We start from the raw sequence: 17,606 nt of genomic DNA on the forward strand, positions 1-17,606 counted from the left end.
GATGTCCCTTGTCATTACAAAGACGGAGCTAAAAATTTATGTAGGGAAAAGGCCAAATTTTTGCTTCTCTACTAGAGCACCGTGGAGGTCAATATATTCAGCCGTAGGCCTAAACGTTTTCTAGCATGAATGACCCGAATATGGCCCATATAATTACGGGCTAAAGGAGATGTAGTCTCGAGACGAAGTAGCCTTGGGAGGAAGTAGCCTCAAGCTCTATACCTCGAAACCAAGTAGCCTCAAGCAAGATCTCCGAAACGTGAGCCGCAAGTCGTGTGTCGAGAGATTTGCGGTATCCCAATCACTTAGGAAGTGTTGCCTCAAATTAGACTTGCTAAAACATACTGATCCCTTAAAGATTTTGAGCTTTTCAAAAAAAAAAATTTTGAGTCGTGCATGGTGACCTCACACCATGATGAAAAGATTTATTTGGGCCTAAAAATAAATTCAAGGTACGTATTATGCTGTGTTTTAATGAACGGTAATGTTTTCTGCCTAAATAGAGGTTCATATATAACCCAGTTAGCAAACCATCACGGCCAAAACTTCGATCAACAACTTTCTTTCTGAACTAAACTTTTTCTGGATATCGGGGATTAAAAGTAAGGTTGCTATCCTGATATATATGTACTGATAACAGTTGCAATGAAGACAGAAATTTGTTTACCTAGGGAAAAACACTGCAGGGCTCTAACTCTTGAGAGCCCAAATGAAAGACAATCCACTAATAGTGAAGAGCGAGTTTCTTTACAAACAAGAGTAGCTCTAAACATGACTACAATCACTAGACTTTCTAGGTGATGCCTTTGACTCGAACATCTTCTATCTTCTTCATTTGAGAGCCTTTTCACTTGAATGGAAGGTGCTGACCACGACCTTCAAACTTCTTGCATCACATACTTCTCCATTGATCTCGAGAGAATGCAAGTGTATGAGCAATGAATCACTTAACAAGGAACAATTGATTTTAATGATGCATGTCAGAAACTCTCTTGCAAAGCAAGAACACTCTTTTTTTTTTGGATATATAAACAAGAACACTCTTTGCACTAATATTAGATGCACAATAATCTCACAAAAAAGCTCTACGTGCGTGAACGCATTTTTTCAGAATATATGGAGGAAAAGATTCCTACTCAATCAATGTTTCTAACCTAATTGACTTCTATTAGGAAATAACATTTTTGGAAAAGATTGACAATTAGTTAGAAACGATCCTAAATCAATTAGGACTGATTCTCTTAAACAATACTAATTAACTAGCTGGAAACTATCTTTTCTAATCAATATTTAAATAACAGAAAGATACATTCCAAAGAAGGACGTCATAAAACCACGGACAGACTCGGGGATTGCAGCAAAGGTTGCAATCCCAGTGCATATGCAGACACATGAAATGCACTTACCTGAGATATCTCTAAGATCAGTTTTGAGGCATTTTTTCAGCTTTTTCAGTGATGAAACAACATGTTACACTTCACTTGATTTATATGAGAATGCCAACATAAACATGTACAAAATTTGTACTTACACTTTCTTTCGCTGAGTTCACAATGACGTTCTTTTCCCTTCATATAAATTGAAGATCATGCACCTTAAAGCATCACATATATAGTTCATTAATGAAGCTAATAGATTGAAAAAAAGTTAACATCATTAATGAGAAAATATGGCTACATGAATGATATAGTTCAGGCCCAAAAAGAACAAACAGTTGTAACTGTAAAGAGTCTTTCCTTGTATAATTAATTAATTAGCTGCAGGCCAGGTTTTCTATTTTGCAGAAAGGAAGGCCATATATTTTGTGTGCACAGTATACTAAAGAATAGTAATTAGTTGCCCCATGCATATTCCATTTCACTTCCTCACATAATATGTCTTTGACTAAAGCCCAAGCCAGATTCATTTTCCTTGGCAGATTGATAGAAAAAGTATCATATATCAGCTAGTTTACTATGAACAAAATGTATCCTAAACCCTAGCTAAATATGATACCACTAGCTTAAAGATCGAGTTAGCTAATTAAAATTGATCAGTTTCTTCCATGCAAATGATACAATAGGAGCTTCTTCTTAACCTAAAAGACTTCTTCAGCGAGGTATTGGAGCCTTGGAGGAAAATTAAAGTCTAATTAATAAGCTATTAAGCTTCATAGTAAATTAAGTTAGATTTCATTTTTTTTTGGCCAAAAGTTAGATTTCATTTAATCATTTTAGTTGTTAGGATATGAACAGAAAGCCAAATCACAAAGCCAACATTAGCAAGTAGCTATCAGTTTTGATCAATCACCATGCTGAATCGTTTCATTTCTTATAGGCCGTGTTTGTTTGCCCTGTTAAGAGGCCTGATAAGGATTAAAAATTTCCTGTCTAGCTGTTTCACCTATTTGGCAATCTAGATTTCTATAGATTGGAAATTTCAATTCCTATAAGAGTAGGATATCTAATCTTGTTGAATAGGTGGGATAAGAAGTGGATATAAAATTTGACAGACACCGACCTTATCGCGAAACATATACGCGCCAACAACAACTACTAGCCTTCATCTTCATCACATCTTCGTCGACCAATTCCAGTTAATTCCGGCCATATCCGGTAGAACCCAGACATCTGCGGCCAAGTCCGGCGACGTCTTCCTCCTCTTGCATCTCAACTATTGGTTCCTAAAACATCATCACGTCCTCATAGGGAACCTCAGAATGATTGGTCGATTGTGAATTCAATCTCTGCAATTTTTGTTTCCAGCAAGAACTCTTCGGCTAACAATCGGCAATCTTCGGGCAATATTTTTTGGCCATCTCTGACCTCCATTATAGCTTATTATGGTTGTGTTCTTCTTCTCCGGGCATCTTCGGTTGCCGATGCGAAGCTTAAGCTCATGCTTCATTAACGAATAGATGCAATCTCCTTTCCTTCGTCTCTGTTTTTTTCTTCTTCTTCTTCTTCTAAAATGAATAGAGTTCCAGTTCCAATCCAATTCAAAATCTAGTGTAACAAACTAAGTATAAGGTTAAGGATTTCTTCTCCAATCTAATCTTATTCCAATCTAATCCGTTTATATATCCTAATTCATTCCTATCTTGGTTGCCAAACGTGGCCATAAGTCATTACTATTGGTATTCATTACTAACATACATATTATACGAGGAAATTTTTGCTCCGAGATTACAGGGAAGCCTTTTAGGGTTTTGGAAATCGCAAAGAAAAGCTTGCTGCCTGTCCGGCGGCGCCTCCGCGTCGACTGTGGGTTCCAGCCTCATCGACGAGTGGCAGGTGTTGCCAGACGGGATCGTGGGGGCTCGGGGCTTCGTATCTGGTTTCGGATTCATCCTTCCGGGTCGTATACGATGTTTCTTTCTTCTTGGATGGCAGCGCAGGCGTGCAGGATGGGTGGCTGGGATTCGACGCAGGCTTGGAGCAGGTGGCCTGAGGCCAAATCGTGGCGGCGGTATGCCATGGATTGTATGGCACCGGCTATCTCTCTGAGATGGGTTGATAGGCGGATCAAGCTGTCACGCCCCGAATTTTAAATACAATTAAAATCCGAAACATGAATTATACAACTTAATAGAATAAACGTCCTGAATTTTTTTCTCACAAACAACCACACTTCACACCTCTCAATATTACAATAAATCAAATCCTCAAGTTAATTATTACAACACACTCTCACCAAATCAAATTGTAAGGCTCAATGAGCTTAACTCACCTCACTATTACAAATGCTGTAAAACTATAACAAATACTCTAACCCGCTCGATCACCGCCCTGATTCTCCTGACCTGCAGGATTACCCGCTACACCGTTTGAATAGTGTACCGGGATTGCAACAATACAAACCCGGTAAGCTTTTTGCAAAGCTCGTATGAGTAAATGAAAGGATTGCACGATTTAAAGTAACACAATCAACTCAAGCACATTTTAATTTTGTTTTGCATAAGAATTGAAGTGTACAACATCACTTCAAGCATCAATCAACTCACATCTCATCATGACTACTCAATAATAAACAACTTCTTACTCAATATATACTCACAGGCTTATGATTTATTTATATAAATCATCCCATGCAGTATATTATACTTACAGGCTTATGATTAATTATATTAATCACCCCATTCAGTATATCATACTTACAGGCTTATGATTAATTATATTAATCACCCCATTCAGTATGTCATGTCATACCCAAGGGCATATGATAACTCGTTTATCCCCCAAGCAGTATGACGGCAGACAGACTAGAGCTCTAACTGTATCGTAAAGTGTCACCTGGGCCAAGGTTCACCTTACGAATGACTGCTTTTCTCAATTCACTCGACTCCTCATTTAATTCATCTCAACGACTCAACTATCGCACTTTACTCAATTACCCATTATCATAGACAACACAACATCTAAGATAAATCACATATTCCAAAGGGTAATGCTCAAAATATAACTCAGTAAATCACACCATCCAATATATATTCCACGTAAATATATATATATGTAGTCACCCACACAAGAGTGACCACTAATACCAACTATAGTTCACATGCAATAAAATCTAGAAATTCATTTTTTTATAGTTAAATACATTTTACTTACCTATGGACCGTAGTCGATCAAGTCCATATAATTTAAAACAAATATTTATTTTCATAAAACAATTTCCACAATTTCTCAATTAAATAAAATCACCGAATTTCGGTTCATGAATGAACCATGTGCGATTTACTCACCTCGATATTCCCGCTGCGTCTTCAATTCAACACAATACACACCGAAATCGTTCACCCAAGGGAGACCGTCAATCACCTAATCACACATGACCTTAACTTAGCCAATAGCTCAAAAACATACTCAAACGACAATCCAACGGTCGGATCGAAATTAAATGATGATCCAACGGTCGGATCCTCACGGATCGCCTTTAGGATCACCCCCCAAAAATCATCACGAAGATCCAACGGTCAGATCTTCCTGAATCGTCCTTACTAACATCTTCACAAATTTATACAAAAATCCGACGGACGGATTCTCACGAATCGCCTCCCTAATCACCGTTTTGCATTTATACGAAGATCCAACGGTCGGATCTTCGCCCATGACCACACAAAGCCACTGGGACAGTCATAAGATCATCGTATCAAAACTACAAGTCCATCTGACGGTCCTAACTTCACATATCACAAATCTAACGATCGAAATCGATCGAAACTTAAAAATTCATAACTTCATCATACGATATCCAAAAATTATGAATTATATATGCAAACGATCGTATCGACACGTAGAACACAAAAATGGACAGAAACTGTCCTTGGGGTGTCCGGAGGTCGCCGGAAACCACCATCACAGTGGCGGCACCGCCACCCATCCAAAGTCAAAATTAGACAAAACTCCCAACATCAAAGTCCTTCAACTCAACTCCACTTTCACTTTTCATAACTACACCAAAGTCAGATTATAAGCCAAAAAGTAGAATTTTACCTCGCAAGTTTTGAAACCCGAAGAACCCTAGTTTCCCAATCTTCAAAATTCGATCACCCCGGATCAAATCGCTGCAAGCCTTCTTGGGGATAGCTTCTACTTCCTCTGGGCTAGAAAAGCCCTCAAAGAACTCGAGCTATAGTGGCCGGAGCTGGGAGAACCAAGGTGGCGAAGGAAGACGATTTCCAGCTCGGCTGTGCGGCTTCTCGGTCTTCTAGCGGCCACCACGATGGTTATCTCAAGTCGATGTCTTCTGGAAAGTTGTAGAAAACTTCACGGTGAGAAAAATTGCTTTTGGAATCAGGTCGATCGGAGGCCTGTAGAGGAAGATATGGCCAGACAAAGTAGAGCCCAGAAAAAGTGGGGAAGAGCGATTTCGTCTCCGACGAGGCTCTCTTCTCGACCTTGTAGAGCCTCATACAGCTCGTATTTCACTTCGATTTCTTCTACAAACTCGTAAAGGGGGTCGAGACCAGAAAAACCCACTTTGTTTCACATCAATCGGTGGCCGGATGAGGAAGAACGAAGGTGACGAAGGGAGGGGGTCGCGGCTGGGCTCGGGAGAGAAATGGGGAGAAATTTCTGGAGTTCCAGAAATTCTGTCCTCATTTGCAATATTCGGATTTTTTTTCATATTTATAGAAAATCCCAATTTTCAAATATTCGTAACTTATTCATACGAACTCCGAATATTACGTTCCATATGTCCACGAACTCGTATCGACGCGCTCTACAACTTTCATGAAGGAAGTTTTCCCAATTTCCCAATGTATAAAAAGTCAACTCCTTTGACCCCCCTAAAACGTTCAGTTTTCAAAATAAAATCGTTCGAACTAATTTCACACTCCTCTAAGCTTCGTACTCGTGTCCACGACCACGAAATCATTTCCAAAACGTCATCGGAAATTAACTTGAATTTTTCGGGTATTACAATCCACCCTCCTTAAAGAAATTTCGTCCCGAAATTTAAGCGCAAGTTAATTGCTCTCGATTACGGTTAACCTAACCATCGAATCTCCATCCTTTCCAAAGCTGTAGTAATCTACAAAGCCACAGCCCTTTGTATAAAAATACATTCCTAAGGCCACAAATTCTTTCATCACAAAAGTAAACTCACACAAAATCACCACATGGATCCTCACATAGATCTTCACATAGATCATCTCATAGATTATCACATAGATCTTCACATAGATCATCATCCTGTACTGGCATACAAGCACAGTAAACATTCTCACAAAGCGTTTCGCTACTCAATTAGCATCACGGTAAATCTCTATAGTAAAACTTAAGCATGCACTATTCTACACAACAATAGAGATGCATCACTCAAAACAAATCATCCCCAAAAGCATGCCAATAAAATCTGACACCCAGTGATGATGACTTGGGCTTGCTCAATCCTTGGGCTAAGCATTAGGGCTGGCCAATTGGGCCGAAGAAACCGAACCATCCACATTTCGAACCGGCCCGAACCAATTTGGGTTTAACATTTGGGCCTACCATTTGGGCCGAACAATTGGGCTTAACATTTGGGCCTACCATTCGGGCCGAACAATTGGGCTTACTATTTGTGCCTACCAATCGGCCGAACAATTGGGCTTACTATTTGGGCCTACAAATCGGCCGAACAATTGGGCTTACTATTTGGGCCTACCAATCGGCCGAACCAAACGCATTTTGAATAGGCCCAACCAAATTTGGGCTTACTATTCGGGCCTACTATTCGGCCCACAACTTTTTAGCTCGGCTACGGTATGAAATTGTACATACCGTATATACGTATACATACCGTACAGACCGTATATACGTATGCATACCATACAACTGTATATACTTATGCATACCGTACAGACCGTATATACGTATGTATACCGTACATACCGTATATACGTCCGTATATCAAGCATATACGAGATCCAAAAATATTTGTAAGAGGTAAGGTTCGAACTCCCGACCTCGAACACGAAGGTTTTGCTCCCAACCACTGAAGCAAGAGCTGCCTTCATTAATATATGCTCACGTGTTATATTTATTATGTCATAAGTGACATAAATAAAATAACGGGGAAGGCAAGGTTCGAAACCTCAACCTACCGCACGAAACCTTTGTCCCCCAACCACTGGAGCACAAGCTGTGCTTAATATAATGTGTACAAATGTTATACTTATTATGTCATAAGCGAACATAATAAAAATAAACGGGAGGCAAGGTTCGAACCTCTGACCTCTTGTACAAGAGCCTTGCTCTTCAACCACTAGAGCACCAGCTGCTCTCGTTACTATCCATGCAACTTCTTTCATTTATTCTATCATAAGCGATAGAATAACAACAAACTGTCGGTACACTCCACGTGCCACGACACGTCTCTTCCGTGATTTACGGAAAGCAAATCACTTTCTGCTAAAGCTGTCTGCCACAGCGTCTCGAGGTTCGGCCTGTCCCCTTACACGCTCAACACGCGCCAACAGCTTTTCCGGGTTTCGGGGCGACTTTAATCCAACGCGTGGATTCAAATTCTGAGATCGTTCATCCAACGGTGGAGATCTGCTCACCTTGTTCTATAAATAGGTGCATTCTGGAGACGCGACTGTTCACTCCAAAGGAAAAGAAATTTTCTTCCGAGCTCAAGCCTTTCTCTCTCAACTCTTCAGCCTTTCTCTTCTCAAATCCCCAGTTTTTCACTCTCAGATCTTCAATCTTTTCCTCCAAATCTTCAATCCTTCTTTCTCAGATCTTTTCTTCCATTTGAAGATTCGATCTCATCTTTCCTCTGAGAATCTCAGATCTCCAATCACCAGTTCAACAACTCCAATTCTTCTAACAAAATCTCCCTCAAACACTAAACCATGTATTCCTCGATTTTCACATCCTCTCACTCCATGACCCAAGAGCCACGAACTCTGCAACTAATGGAGCTCCAAACCCCGCAACAAATGGAACCACAACAACAGCAACCAACAGAGGAGGGAGGAAACACCCAAGCAGCTGGAAGTAGTGCCAACATGGATTTCTGGCGAAGCCGTACCAGGTGGATTCCTACTCCAGAACAAATAAGAATCCTCAAGGATCTTTACTACGTCAAGGGATTTAAGTGCCCAACTTCAGAGCACATTCACGAGATCTGCCTCCAGCTGAACCAGTATGGACATGTTGAGGGTAAGAACATTTACTTTTGGTTCCAGAACGTCAGGGCTCGAGAGAAGCAGATGAATAGGTGTAATCAGGCTGCTCCAGTGCCCATGGGAACTAGTTCTCTTGGTACTGGTGGATCCATTGATCTCAATTTTGGGTCCACTGGTTCTGCTGGTGCTGGTGGATCCATCGACATCAATTTTGGGCCAGCTGGTGGATCCATTGACATCAATTTTGGGTCCACTAGTTCTACTGATGATGGTAGATCCATTGATCTCAACTTTGGTTCCACCTATTCTACTGGTAATGAAGGATTTCTTGATTTAAATTTTGTTTCATATTCTTCCTCACACTTCAACACTAATACCAGTACAACTCTTTTGGCACAACAGGAGGACAAACATCCCTGCAACAACGAGGAGGAGATCACCAGGAGGTTCAAACTCTTCCTCTGTTCCCCGTGCACGGCGAGGACGTCTTTGGTAACCTGAAGGCTACTTCCGAGGAAGGTAGCGCGTTTGGTTACTATTCTGGTGGCTCAGGCGGTTACCACAGTGGCTCAAACGTTTCTCTTGAGCTCAGCCTCAATCCATCCGGAGCTGCTGACTAGGCTTAGTATAGCATGGTCCTCGTTTTCCTTTTTTTTTTTTTTTTTTTTTTTTTTTTTTTTTTTTGTAATGTAAAATCAATAAGATGGTGTGCATGTTTTCTTTTCTTTTTGTTTAACCAACAACAACACCAAGGATCGAACCTTGGTCACCCAATACTATTTTCAAAACCATAAACAACTCTACTGCACACATCTTTCATAATGATGCAATAAAAACAATCACTCAAAAAGAATCCAACAATCAATTAAGTCGCATCGAGGTCTAGCTAGTATCCTCTGAGTCAAACCAAACACAACAATTTCATCGATAGGATTAGGGATTTATAAAGCTAAACACATCCTGAGTTAGCTAGGAAAAACCCACATCTTTAGAGTTACTCTTACAACTCTTATAGAATCTCGATAATTCCATCTATCAATTGCTTCAACAAAAACTCACCACAATTCAATCCTTAACATTTAGCGATTCAGAAATCGAATCACACTCCATATCACATAGTAATTCACTTGAACCACTATGGATACCTAACAAGTCACTAAAATCAATACTCAAATTTGTGTTTAACCACTTCATCTAAAATCAGCCACCAAAGGCGCACACTATCATCCAATATCATTTTACAAAGAGTTGATTCTAACTCTCCCAATTATTTACTGACCAAAATCAACTCCATTGCAAAACATTAAGTGTCCCGCCTACGTAAACTTAAAACACCAACAACCTCAAATTCACTTCAGTCCAACTCCATACTACGATCCAAAACTTAAGAAAACTAGTTCACAAAATCAATTTCCTTCACTTAAATAAAACTATGTCCACAAGTCATAGTCAGGTCAACAGACCAAGGTGTCCAAACGGAGAATTTCCAATCCAGTTGTCTTTGTGAAACGCAAAATATCAATCAAAATGATGCTCGCAACATCAACCACGTATACAAAACATGTTCCTCGGATCTCGATTTAAATTTAGAAATACTAAAACTACCACTAGTCCCACTTCAAATAGCCCTTAAGATTTTAGGTACTCGGAGAGAACTCAAATATATAGTCGTTCGTCTCAATCACTCAAACACGAGATCAAACTCCGTTCTCGCACCTCAAACTCTGCTCAACAACTTACAAGCACATGGAAGAATTAACCACAATAATTTCTTCCCTAACCTCAACCCTACTAACCAACTCCACAAGGACATCTCATTACAAAACAAGATATTTAATCCTTGATACGTACATCCCATCCAAAAACATTTGTATATCCAACTTAAGAAGGAAAAATCTCTATCAATTTATACTCGTATCCAACCTAGGTACGTGCATAGATCCACATCATGCCTTCAACCAAACACTTCAACAATCGAAAGAACCTCATTTCCATAAAACAATCCTCGTTGACTTAACAGAGTTGAATCAAGAGGTTCCTATTCCTCAAGGATTGTAACTCGCGGCCACTGAACTTATTCCCATACGAACCTACAAGACAACTGTAAGGTTCTAAGTACAACCCCTTCGAATATCCATCACCTAAGGAGTATAGTATGCTTGGCTAATACTTGTATAACACTTAAAACACAGTATAAGTCAAATACAAATTCATATTAACCAAGTCAATACTATAGGGAAGGTATTCACGTTCCTAAAACGACCTAGCGGCCTAAACAACTCCCAACACTCACGCATACCCAATGACTTAGCCAATACCGAAGAGCACACGATGGGGATCCGCTGCAGCCGGGCCATCACTCGGAAGGTATTGACACATCACCAAATATGCACCTTACGCTCTGATACCAAACTGTCACGCCCCGAATTTTAAATACAATTAAAATCCGAAACATGAATTATACAACTTAATAGAATAAACGTCCTGAATTTTTTTCTCACAAACAACCACACTTCACACCTCTCAATATTACAATAAATCAAATCCTCAAGTTAATTATTACAACACACTCTCACCAAATCAAATTGTAAGGCTCAATGAGCTTAACTCACCTCACTATTACAAATGCTGTAAAACTATAACAAATACTCTAACCCGCTCGATCACCGCCCTGATTCTCCTGACCTGCAGGATTACCCGCTACACCGTTTGAATAGTGTACCGGGATTGCAACAATACAAACCCGGTAAGCTTTTTGCAAAGCTCGTATGAGTAAATGAAAGGATTGCACGATTTAAAGTAACACAATCAACTCAAGCACATTTTAATTTTGTTTTGCATAAGAATTGAAGTGTACAACATCACTTCAAGCATCAATCAACTCACATCTCATCATGACTACTCAATAATAAACAACTTCTTACTCAATATATACTCACAGGCTTATGATTTATTTATATAAATCATCCCATGCAGTATATTATACTTACAGGCTTATGATTAATTATATTAATCACCCCATTCAGTATATCATACTTACAGGCTTATGATTAATTATATTAATCACCCCATTCAGTATGTCATGTCATACCCAAGGGCATATGATAACTCGTTTATCCCCCAAGCAGTATGACGGCAGACAGACTAGAGCTCTAACTGTATCGTAAAGTGTCACCTGGGCCAAGGTTCACCTTACGAATGACTGCTTTTCTCAATTCACTCGACTCCTCATTTAATTCATCTCAACGACTCAACTATCGCACTTTACTCAATTACCCATTATCATAGACAACACAACATCTAAGATAAATCACATATTCCAAAGGGTAATGCTCAAAATATAACTCAGTAAATCACACCATCCAATATATATTCCACGTAAATATATATATATGTAGTCACCCACACAAGAGTGACCACTAATACCAACTATAGTTCACATGCAATAAAATCTAGAAATTCATTTTTTTATAGTTAAATACATTTTACTTACCTATGGACCGTAGTCGATCAAGTCCATATAATTTAAAACAAATATTTATTTTCATAAAACAATTTCCACAATTTCTCAATTAAATAAAATCACCGAATTTCGGTTCATGAATGAACCATGTGCGATTTACTCACCTCGATATTCCCGCTGCGTCTTCAATTCAACACAATACACACCGAAATCGTTCACCCAAGGGAGACCGTCAATCACCTAATCACACATGACCTTAACTTAGCCAATAGCTCAAAAACATACTCAAACGACAATCCAACGGTCGGATCGAAATTAAATGATGATCCAACGGTCGGATCCTCACGGATCGCCTTTAGGATCACCCCCCAAAAATCATCACGAAGATCCAACGGTCAGATCTTCCTGAATCGTCCTTACTAACATCTTCACAAATTTATACAAAAATCCGACGGACGGATTCTCACGAATCGCCTCCCTAATCACCGTTTTGCATTTATACGAAGATCCAACGGTCGGATCTTCGCCCATGACCACACAAAGCCACTGGGACAGTCATAAGATCATCGTATCAAAACTACAAGTCCATCTGACGGTCCTAACTTCACATATCACAAATCTAACGATCGAAATCGATCGAAACTTAAAAATTCATAACTTCATCATACGATATCCAAAAATTATGAATTATATATGCAAACGATCGTATCGACACGTAGAACACAAAAATGGACAGAAACTGTCCTTGGGGTGTCCGGAGGTCGCCGGAAACCACCATCACAGTGGCGGCACCGCCACCCATCCAAAGTCAAAATTAGACAAAACTCCCAACATCAAAGTCCTTCAACTCAACTCCACTTTCACTTTTCATAACTACACCAAAGTCAGATTATAAGCCAAAAAGTAGAATTTTACCTCGCAAGTTTTGAAACCCGAAGAACCCTAGTTTCCCAATCTTCAAAATTCGATCACCCCGGATCAAATCGCTGCAAGCCTTCTTGGGGATAGCTTCTACTTCCTCTGGGCTAGAAAAGCCCTCAAAGAACTCGAGCTATAGTGGCCGGAGCTGGGAGAACCAAGGTGGCGAAGGAAGACGATTTCCAGCTCGGCTGTGCGGCTTCTCGGTCTTCTAGCGGCCACCACGATGGTTATCTCAAGTCGATGTCTTCTGGAAAGTTGTAGAAAACTTCACGGTGAGAAAAATTGCTTTTGGAATCAGGTCGATCGGAGGCCTGTAGAGGAAGATATGGCCAGACAAAGTAGAGCCCAGAAAAAGTGGGGAAGAGCGATTTCGTCTCCGACGAGGCTCTCTTCTCGACCTTGTAGAGCCTCATACAGCTCGTATTTCACTTCGATTTCTTCTACAAACTCGTAAAGGGGGTCGAGACCAGAAAAACCCACTTTGTTTCACATCAATCGGTGGCCGGATGAGGAAGAACGAAGGTGACGAAGGGAGGGGGTCGCGGCTGGGCTCGGGAGAGAAATGGGGAGAAATTTCTGGAGTTCCAGAAATTCTGTCCTCATTTGCAATATTCGGATTTTTTTTCATATTTATAGAAAATCCCAATTTTCAAATATTCGTAACTTATTCATACGAACTCCGAATATTACGTTCCATATGTCCACGAACTCGTATCGACGCGCTCTACAACTTTCATGAAGGAAGTTTTCCCAATTTCCCAATGTATAAAAAGTCAACTCCTTTGACCCCCTTAAAACGTTCAGTTTTCAAAATAAAATCGTTCGAACTAATTTCACACTCCTCTAAGCTTCGTACTCGTGTCCACGACCACGAAATCATTTCCAAAACGTCATCGGAAATTAACTTGAATTTTTCGGGTATTACACAAGTGGAAGGACAAGGCCGGGAGGCAAGGCATGGCGAGTTTTGCACTGGATCTCGGTGTGGACTCGTCGGGATCTGGGTTTAATTCTGGTTTCGGCCGACAACAGTTGAGGTCGGCGTGGCTTGCTGTGTGGACTGTGTCTTTCCGGCGATGTGAGTTTGACGGGGTAGTGTTATGGAGGTGGATTGCCGGTGGGCCACCTAAGGAGAAGGAAGACGGTAGGTGGGGTTGTTTCATGTTTTTAATTAGAGTAATTGTTTTGGTTAGGTTTTTGATTAGGATTTTAGTTAGGTCTTTCTGGTCATTCGCTTGTCCCTACTCTGTTGAGCTAGGGTTGGGTCAATTTGAGGTGCCATGGATGTGGTGTTATTCCTGGGGACGAATTGGTTTAATTTCGGTGCTATCTTATGGTCAATGTGCTGACGAGCGATCCTTGCACGTGGTCTGGTATCTTTGGGACACGGTGTGGAAGAGGGCGTTGGTTTTTCTGGTGATTGTCTATGAGGTGGTATCAAGATTCTCGGGATTTCTTGTAGCCTGAGAGGTTGGCCGTTATAGGTGGTTAGGGGTTGGGCCCCTTCGGCTCATGGAAGTCATTCTTGATGACGGACCCATAACTGGTTTAGGTTTTAGGGAAGAGAGTGGGGAGTTCATGTCCACCACCGGTCATTCCCGTATGGTGTAATTTGGTTATTATCAATAAAGGTTTCTTATTCTCAAAAAAAAAAAAAACATACATATTATACATTATATATATGCTTCTCGGTGATTAATTTGGATAGGAGATGAGATACTTAAAAATTTAAGAGTTTAATAACGAATGTACTTTTTTTATTGATATCTAAAAGTTAATGTTCTTTCTTGGAATAACATTTGTTTCTCTTTATTAGGATTGCAATTTAAGAGTTAATGTTTTTTTTATTGTCCTAATAACAATAATAGTAAAGACCAAAATAAAATAATACAAGGTTGTGGAGGAAGGGATGAGAAAATCACAAGACTGTTACAAGGTTGCATTGCAGGAGTTGGATGGGATATTGAACAAGCTTTGCATTAACGAAGATTGTGCCTTCGTAGTTATAAAATTATGTAGAAAATGAATAGTGTGTCATATAAAACTGTGTCTATCTGTGTAGGTGAAAATATGTGTGCCATACAAAGCTTTTTTCTCCACTGTCATTTGGTGTTGTATTGGTTTTTGTTAGATAAGGGCCTTGAACTTTGTACAGCATACAAAACAGACCTGAGAAAACTAACAGCCACAAGACATGACGGTGCATTGATCCACCTCCCAGAAAAGATTTTTGTAAATAGTTAGAATCCTTTTGCTCCCACAGTTCTCATGGGTGTAAATTGTGAAAGAAACTTCAAGCACGGTAAAACACCATATATCAAAATGGTATTGCATATAGCTCTGTAAGAGATCACTGTCTCCAACTTCAGTTTGAACACATGGTTAGGAAAACATACATCCACTCTTTATGTATTCATGTTAATTAACAACTAGTCACTTTCTTGTTGATACCAGGTACCACTAGCAGAAAGATGAGCGAACAAGGACAAAAGGATAAAGCCAACTCCACTTTTATGAATCACAATGTACCATCATAAGAGAGCTTATGAACATTATATATGGTCTACAACATGATTGGTAATTACAGGAAGTTTGCACTGCATACTGATTGACTTATCAAGTTGATGGGTACCAGGAATGATAAGTGTGATTAGTGCACTTGACCTATGACCAAAAGCTTCTGAAATTCATCACCCAGTGTGATCAGTGTAGTTGAAATCTGAATGTGTAAATCCCCATACTTGCTTATGGAAATATTAAGCAGATCACCAACATGCCTCATCCGATCCACAAAGTTTTGCAACTGATTCAAATCTGGAACCTGAACCAGAGTTTGGGGAAAATCTTGAGCCATATCAAGGGCAATTTGAAGTTCAAGAAAACACGGTCTCTGTTGAGGAAGAGATGGCATATCTTTCCCATCTTGTCTAGTGCTGGTAAGAACCTCTTTTCTAAAAGATTCACTCCATTCTCTGGGCCATGAACTTCATATATATCTCTATCTGTGTTTGTTTCTGTCTCACTTGTCGGCAAAATAATTGGAGGCAAAACAAGGAGGGGTTGGTGTATGTGTTTGTAGTGAAATGAGACTGTTTTGAAATCTTAAAATGGTTCCTTTTAGCATCATTTTGGGACATACTGCTAACATGTCTTATTGACTACAGAAATCATTATATGTTCAATTATCCTCAAAGATGGTATACCTTTTCAACTTAGTTGGGAATCTTTGAATATGAGAACCATTCACTGTCAATGCCGCTATTTCCTCAGTAATCAACATGACTATAATAATAGGATAAACATTTATGCAGATTCCATTAAGCATAGTCCTCTTGAACTTCAATGAATTTATGTATCCGGTATTATTCATATCCGTCATTATGTCCAAGAAGATCCCTACCGTTTCTCTCCAACAAATTTCCTCTTTCTATGTTGTTTTCCTGAGTTTTAGGTTTTCTGTAGGCAAGCATACTTCTTTACTTTCTATATTCAACCATTTATATAATGTACTAGGATTTATCTTCTTAAAAAAAAAGGATCAGTGTATTGATGCGAGCCAAAACCAGATTCATACGCTAAAACCATACTTAAACCAAATCCATAAATCTAATGGTGCATTGTATTAAACTATTTGTAATTTGATGAATAATCTATCAACAATATAGCATATGCTTCCATAACCATGACCAGGAAAATTTAAAGGTCACTTGAATCGAACAATTCAGCTAAATAAACAAGGTACTACAGCTTTTAAATTGGGGAAATCCATAGCTTCAAATTTCGACAAAAGTAAAAAGGGGGCGATTTAGGGTTTCTGAATCTAACCTTTGATGAGTTGTGCTCCTTGGAGATTTGAAACTGAGAAACCACCTCTGCCATTGGACTCCGAGACTGGCCTCGAGTGGCACCAATCCTTAGCTTATTTTTGTTTCTTTGTATTCCAAACCCTAAGAGAACGGCAGCAAAGACCTTGGTAGAGAATAAAGAAAGGAAAGTTTGAGGTCAGTTCGACCTTCGATGTGAGAGGCCGTCTTCTTTTCATCTTCAGAATGAGAGAAAACAAAGGTCGTCAAAATCTCATATCCAGAGAGCGGATTTCTAATAGAGTTTGGTATTTATACCAAGCACTCTAGAATCCTACACAATCAACTATCTAATAGAATCCTTGAAAATCGATGGACTTTTGAATACCACCAGATTTGAAATGACTTTTTAAAATCTTAATTGAATACCACAAGATTTTAAAGGATTTTTTAAAATCTTAATTGAATACCACAAGATTTTAATGGACTTTTAAAATACAAAACAATTCAATAGACTCCTAATTGAATACACCCCCCTTAATATATACTAATTTGGAGATAACTTTTTTCTCGAACAATTAATAAGATTAATCAATAGAGATGGTATGTAAATCTAGATATTCACTAAATTCAATTCTAGGTCTTTCTTTTAACATATTCTAATTTATTTTAATTTAGTTTAATCAAAAATTTGTAAAAGAAATATGAAAAATAGGTGTTTTACAATTTTACCCATACTTTAACGGAATAATTGACGGAAGTACTAAAATGACTAACGGAGGGATAATACAGGTACCACTAGACTCCCTAAAAATTTGTA

General features: G+C 39.2%; 3 long non-coding RNA genes across 3 annotated transcripts; all 3 read right to left on the minus strand.

Moving 5' to 3' along the window:
• Nucleotides 1-3,567: 3,567 nt before the first annotated feature.
• LOC133707160 (uncharacterized) lies at nucleotides 3,568-6,293 on the minus strand. The gene is made up of 3 exons (XR_009844958.1): nucleotides 5,475-6,293; nucleotides 4,724-4,799; nucleotides 3,568-3,796 (listed from the first exon to the last, which is right to left on the minus strand). It is a non-coding gene; the product is annotated as an uncharacterized LOC133707160 (long non-coding RNA).
• A 4,777-nt stretch (nucleotides 6,294-11,070) lies between these two features.
• LOC133741827 (uncharacterized) lies at nucleotides 11,071-13,499 on the minus strand. Its single transcript, XR_009862163.1, has 3 exons — nucleotides 12,978-13,499; nucleotides 12,227-12,302; nucleotides 11,071-11,299 (listed from the first exon to the last, which is right to left on the minus strand). It is a non-coding gene; the product is annotated as an uncharacterized LOC133741827 (long non-coding RNA).
• A 1,975-nt stretch (nucleotides 13,500-15,474) lies between these two features.
• On the minus strand, nucleotides 15,475-17,089 carry LOC133707510 (uncharacterized). Its single transcript, XR_009845146.1, has 2 exons — nucleotides 16,809-17,089; nucleotides 15,475-15,804 (listed from the first exon to the last, which is right to left on the minus strand). It is a non-coding gene; the product is annotated as an uncharacterized LOC133707510 (long non-coding RNA).
• Nucleotides 17,090-17,606: the final 517 nt, after the last annotated feature.

The sequence above is a fragment of the Rosa rugosa genome, chromosome 4 (genome assembly GCF_958449725.1).
Source record: "Rosa rugosa chromosome 4, drRosRugo1.1, whole genome shotgun sequence".
NCBI classification, from domain to species: Eukaryota; Viridiplantae; Streptophyta; class Magnoliopsida; order Rosales; family Rosaceae; genus Rosa; species Rosa rugosa.